This window comes from Amphiura filiformis, chromosome 20, assembly GCF_039555335.1.
Source record: "Amphiura filiformis chromosome 20, Afil_fr2py, whole genome shotgun sequence".
Classification (NCBI taxonomy): Eukaryota; Metazoa; Echinodermata; class Ophiuroidea; order Amphilepidida; family Amphiuridae; genus Amphiura; species Amphiura filiformis.
In genome coordinates, this window is record NC_092647.1 from 57,427,476 (window position 1) to 57,434,219 (window position 6,744).

General features: G+C 34.3%; 1 long non-coding RNA gene across 1 annotated transcript; it reads right to left on the minus strand.

Annotated features, from left to right (window-relative positions):
• Positions 1 to 616: 616 nt before the first annotated feature.
• LOC140142096 (uncharacterized) lies at positions 617 to 6,531 on the minus strand. Its single transcript, XR_011857512.1, has 3 exons — positions 6,417 to 6,531; positions 4,265 to 4,359; positions 617 to 1,280 (listed from the first exon to the last, which is right to left on the minus strand). It is a non-coding gene; the product is annotated as an uncharacterized lncRNA (long non-coding RNA).
• Positions 6,532 to 6,744: the final 213 nt, after the last annotated feature.

Genomic DNA, 6,744 nt, shown 5'->3' on the forward strand with positions numbered 1-6,744 from the left:
TCTTTTTGGAAAAAAATGTTTAAGTTCAATATGAAAGGTCAAATTTTCAATTGAGTCGGCTTTTCATCCCAGCTAAATAGGCCTATAGTTTAATTACATATCATAGATTTATAAAGTTTACTTCGAGGACTGTTAAATTTGGAAAAATATAAAATGTAAAATCAAAATTATTATAATTTTTGGATATAGGGACAATCCTCGTATTCAGCATGCAATTCGATATGTCTGATGTGCTCTCAGGTCCCATAACAATACTGTGCAAATGTTGCTATCCGCTTCCTAAATTTATTGTATTAATGAAAATCATTTTCTTGTTTTTCGTATCATTGTTTTGCATGAATGAAGTGATGATAACAATACTGCACTTTTCGCAAATACTTGCTTTTCAAAAGTGCAATTGATATTAAAACTACATTCGTAAATGCCAGTACTTTTTCCCTGAAAAGTATTTGCTTTTCAGAGAAAAGAGAAAGGCATTTACGAATGGCGTGTTATTGTGATCATCGCTCCATTCGTGGAAAATAATGGAGCGGTAAAACAATAGCGCGACGTCATAGGTGTGTATTAAAACAAATTAATAATATTCAAGACAAGAAAACAAAAATCGCACAAAATATAAGGCTTTATGAGAATTTATTTATTACACTCCAAAACCGATTTCGAATGAGAAGCGTGCTTATAGCAAGCTATATTGAGTTTTTCTTGTAGAGTCGTATACCGGAACATATGATCCCACTACACTATAAACACGCTTAGTGAGATAATTTCACTTTAAGAAAAATCGAATAAAAATTAAATAATAAATGATATAAAGATGATTTGTTTATTATTCTGAGCTTAACTTAATTAATCTTATTAATTAGTCTTCTGTATTTATTAACTACCGTGTACAACATTTGAAGATATAATTGATTTAAAACCATTTGCCGGGCTTATAATTGTCCGATTATCAACATACGTACAAGGTGTCCCATAAAAGGTTACATGCAGAAAATGAGGCTATACGCAGAATTATTAGAAGCTCCAAAAGTTAACAGGCCACAGATTTAAATGTTATACACAAAAGCTTTCGATAATCATAACTTAGAATGTTGTCCTTAAATAATATACGGTGTTACGCTTATTGGGACCGGGGCCATTATACGCAGATCCTCGTTCTGTTTCCATTGCAGGGGCCATACGCAGATCTTGTTCCGTTTCCATAGGATGGGCCAAACCCAGAACTTCCTCAGTTTCCACTTCGTCAGGAACCACAAGCTTAAGAACTTTAGGATATTTCCCTGAAAATAATTACGTTTGATCGTTTTAGTATATTATTCTGTAACTGGAAATCACAAGTGTTGCTTGCGACTAGCTTGTCATGTGCCAAGGCGGTAACGATCCAAAGTTCAAACTTGGCTTGGTGTGCATGTTATAATTTTATGTGTATTCGGTATATTGATGCATGTAAAAAATAAACTCAAAATACAGGGCCGAAATAAGAATAAAAATAAAGGGCCAAACTTAGAATGAACTCAACAAAGTCATGCATAATAAGACCAAAAAGATTGTTTGCTTGTCCATACCAATGTTTTGTTGGGCGAGGTGCGGTACGCCGCACCACCCTGTATTAGCCTGACTTTTGACCTACATGCAGTGTTGCAGAAAATATTTGTGCTGGTTATATACCCCAAAACCCACAGAGGTGATCGCTTACGGCGAGTTTTGTAATTATTACTTGATTTTGATATTTAAGTAATACGATAAAGTCATCATAGGCAGTAATGTGTTTGTATTAAAAGAAATAACAAAAATAATTATTAAAGTAATAGAAATACTATTCGGAAATTGCAGCAAGATTTGCAGATGTCTTTATTTGAACAGTACCAGTTCTCCAGTTTTGCTAGTTTTCCTAATCTTTGGGCTAAATTACTAGCATCGTAAAGGTCATAATTTTATACTGACAGCTTCGCTATGTACTTTATAGCTTGTACAGTTGTATGTGCATTGTGTTCAGTGTGTACATAGGCTATTTACTTTTCAAATCTTGTGCTAGCACCAGTAGAAATGGCCCAGGTTGAATAAAATAAATAAACCTATGAATGAATATTTTATTCCCTGGATTATATTTGTTGGGACAAAATAATGATATAGTTTGACGCTTTGAAATACAGTAATGTTAATCATGATAAAGTTACAAAGTTAAAAAATAATATCGAAATATTGTAAAATTAAACTTTTCCCCTCATAAGTTGTATCAAAACAATATATTGAGGAAATAGATATGACAGATTTTTAAACTTTGATACTTTAACTTTGATGGAAAGACACCCCAGCCATGTTGTCTCACCAGAGAAGATGAGCAGAAGTGTTCCTATCTGCTGATAAAAAAAAACCTCTAGGTTTGATTACGAAAATGTTTTAAATATCTATTATCTACAAAAATTTTATAACAATGTTTTATATGTAATGTTAATATAAAACGTCTTCTGTTATGATGTGAAGGGTTAATATAAAAACAGGGAAAATCCGTTCCAACTGACCAGCAGGGAACCAAAGGATAAGCAATAGATCAGATTAAAATCAGGGAAAATATGACACAACCTCCAATGGGGGAATAACATAAACGTATAAAGTTAAAAACTCTTTTAACTTTGTTTATAATGTTTTGTGTTATTCCTCCATTGGAAATCGATGTTGTGTCATATTTTCCCTGTTTTTAATTGTGAAGGGTTACTCATTCTTTCATTTCTCTTGACATTTTTTAATTTTCTCGCCCTATTCCTTTTAAAGAAATTTTTTTATTTACAAGTGACTAGCATCATGAGCATACCAAAACTCTCACTCTAAAGTTTGTTTGGCTTATAATGGGCAAACATTATTCGGTTTTTGCTACTGCTTGAAATTTCCCTTGGCAAGGAACTTACTGCTAACTTTCACGGTCTACATGTACAAGCTGATCCTGGATGTGATGGTTAATTAATTCATCCCCTCAGTTTTCCCCATCAAAATGCAGATTTTGGTATCAGGTGAAAGCTCATATTTTCTCATTAACATATTGAAATTAGTCATTCAAAATCGGTATATTTCCGGAGAAATCATTAAAAATTATCGAATTAGTCTCGACTATTTCAACAGTTTTTTTGATGATATCTTCGGAAATAGGCCTACACCGATTTGGAACTCCTAATTTCAATATGTTAACATGGTTAGTGAGAAATCAATCTAAATGGAAATTAGACATAATTCCAAATCGTAAGGACAGATGTTTCAAAAGGACAAATCAATGGCATTGCAACGGTTGCGCTATTTAAGGATTTTTGTCAAAAATGTATTCAGGTGACTATTTCTTTAAAAAATGCAGAACACACGCACATAGATGTGCGTATGCAGTTTTGACAACTTTTTACACGGGAAATATTTTAACAAATTACCTTTGCATCATGCAACTGTATCAATTTATTAACATGATGTATACAAAATGTCAATCACAGCATTTTTCTGTGATCTATGGTTTTTGACCTATGACCTCTTGAAATTCAAAAGTAGACATAGAATGCACGCTTTTAGTGATTTGGTCATTTTGGTCAAAAATTGACCATTTCTGGCAATTCCTTGCATTACAAAAGTTTAAATTGCACTTTATATTATTAAGATAGGCCTACAGGGCTTCTTTAATTAAATTGTAAGCTATTAAGAGAATTCAAATAGAACGGCCATTTATGCTCATTTTCAAGCAAATTTCCTGATTAAATTCAGTAAAATTGACAAAAAATGATTGTAAATGGCCGTTGCCATGGAAACTTCTCACACAAACTAAAAGAAAATAATTATTGAACACTAAATGAAGCGAAGCTTTCACGCTTCGCGTGGGAGGTGTACTTCCATTTATGTAGATCATATTTATGCAAATCTATCCAACTATAGACGAATCCAATTTCACGCAGTACTACACCTCAATGGCAGCCATAGCTGGGTCCCCGTCGGCTCCATCTCATCTAAAATGTGAAATGATGCGGCATTGGAAGGTATTTTAAACTGCATTCTATCACCCGTCTTACACGTAGACAAAAGAATGATGACAGTTTACAACACAAAAAGAATATAACATCGAATTTTAAGCGGCTTTAATCCACCCAATTGGGCAGTCGCAACACTAGTTGGGTGCTGCGGGGACCCAGTAATGGCCGACCAAATCCTGACCATGACTTGGCTCGTTGGATTCGTCTATAGCTGCTTGTATTGTGAATTCTATACAAACTTACGGTTCTATACCTATACTTACCTTCTTTAGAAAGGTTACGTGCATCGACTTCAATCAGGACACCGACTGTTAAAAGCACACAAACTATGAAAAATGTACTGAGTGACTTCATCGTCCTGTCAAAATTAAATATACAAACAGTTTTTGAGTCATAAAGTTCGTTAATTATGTAGTCAAATCCAATTTTCTACTCACGGTTTAGACTACTCCGTAGTCCACTTGCCCATTGTGCATACTCTGGATATTGTATTTAAGCTTAAAACTCTGATTTAATTAATGTGTGCACAATTGATAGATTTTCATAACTGATCTTTTCAGTCACCGTACTCCCTCTGTTTGTTAGCTTCCCAAGTGCATTTTTAACTCGGATTTTCGCGATTAATAAACTGGTAGATTCTAAAATCAGAATTGTTCAGTATTGAAGTGCCAATATAATTATGACATTATGATATGTTGCATTCAATAATATAATCCTACGTACACTTTACCATGTTTACTTTTACTGTCACTAATATTAATATAATTATATAAACTTTTTCATAACAATTTTATACTAATATTTTGATGTAATAAATATTAGTGTAATTTTGAGTTTAACTGAATGCTTTCATCATGATTAACAATAACATGATTAATAACATGCTTTTATTTATCAAAAATCGACTATGGCATAGTCTACTGACTCTACTCATGGTTAGACAGTTTCGTCAACCAGGTCGGTTGACTTCTTCAGTAATGCGGAAATTTCTCATTCCTCGGGTGCACAGTTCTTAACAGGGGATCATACATGTAATTTAGAGAGAAGATGCCCTCGTCACGGTTGATAGTCTGGGTGCCCCTCCACAGTGCCCCACTTTCTGATCCAAAGTGCTTCGCGCATCCATCTAGTTGGCTTGTTAGTGTCCTTGTCAATTATGCTGCCCCCTCCCAATTGATGACACCGTGTCTAACCGTGAGTAGAAAATTGGATTTGACTACATAATTAACGAACTTTATGACTTTATACAATCCTGATGAATCTATTCCAAAAAAGTTTTTGAGTCATCACGTATAGGAACTTATTTTAAAGGAACCGATCAGATGAGAATGGGCTATTCCAGAAATTAACGGCACCTACCCTAAAGAAGACATGGGATTCTCAATAAGTTTGAGTTTTCCCATGTCTTCTTTAGGGGTAAAAAGCCGTCCTCAGCAATTGCGAGCACCAACATGCGAGGGGGGTATACACCCCACACACACACATTTGAACATGCGAGTCCGTGATCATTATTTTTAGAATCCAATTAAATATTCATAGCTGATTGATCATTGATTATCGACTATCGATTAACACCATCTCAAACGCTGCTTACCAGCGTGCTAAGGTAAGACTGTGATGAAATCCGAATGCATGATACTCTATGTACTACTGCTGGCTATGATCTTTCCTTTGTTTTTTCTTATTTCATTTGTCTTATGATTTACGAGGTCAGATCTTAAAAAAGATTAAGATTTTCCCATGTCTTCTTTAGGGGGAGAGCCAAAATATCTGGATGCGCCCAATACGGTGAACATGTTTTTAGGTTCCTAAACATGGTAATTGAAGGCACTTCATAAAGTTTCCGGGAAATGGCTTTTAATTGAAATAGAAACAAATCGTTAATCTTGGCAAAGATGCACAAAGAATGATCTCACTGTAGTATTTATATTGTAAGACTCTTACTCACGTATTACTACGTATGCCCATTGAAAAACTTTTTAAGTAAACACTAGAGAGTTTGCGAAATGAAGTTTCAAAATTAACTTCAACTTTAACGCCGCCAGAATATATCGATTGGATTTCTCAGTCAAAAAGTTGCTAGGGCGATTCACTGCATGTTGTTAAGCAAAGAGTTTCCACTTATGCACTCATGAAAGTGGACCTCCAAAATACCACTTTTTCAACCAGGAGATCGGAATATGCTCTGTGTGTTTTTGGAATAAAATAATTGTAAAATGGCATACTTCAAATTTTCCTTCCGTGAAAAACAACTACTTTTTGTATTCATCTTTATAATTCGTTCCACAAACAAACGAGTAGTAACCACGCTGTTTCCTTGGTCCCTATTTCATACCCGGTTTCGGGCAATGGTCGAGATACAATTATCTATTTCTTAAATCTCAAAGATCTTTTAGAATCTATTATAATGCTTACCTTGATTTGTTGTACAGAACTAGGCGAATTGGATACCAGAGATAACGACGCTACGGATTACCAACAGAAAGATTGCGGTGAAGCGTTATGCTATCTCACCGATTCGTTTCCATTTATATACTTTCAAGACTTCCATGATTTCACTGTACTTTTGCGTTTAATTGCCATGCATGCAAATTAATACTCAAATCGAAAGAATGGTATAACTAGGGTTAATTGCGGAAACAATTAAACATAATAAAAAGTGCAAATCAATTAAACATTAGACTAATATTTTAATGCATAGTTTAATCGCTAGCTACGTTTCACCAAAAATCAGGAAAATATC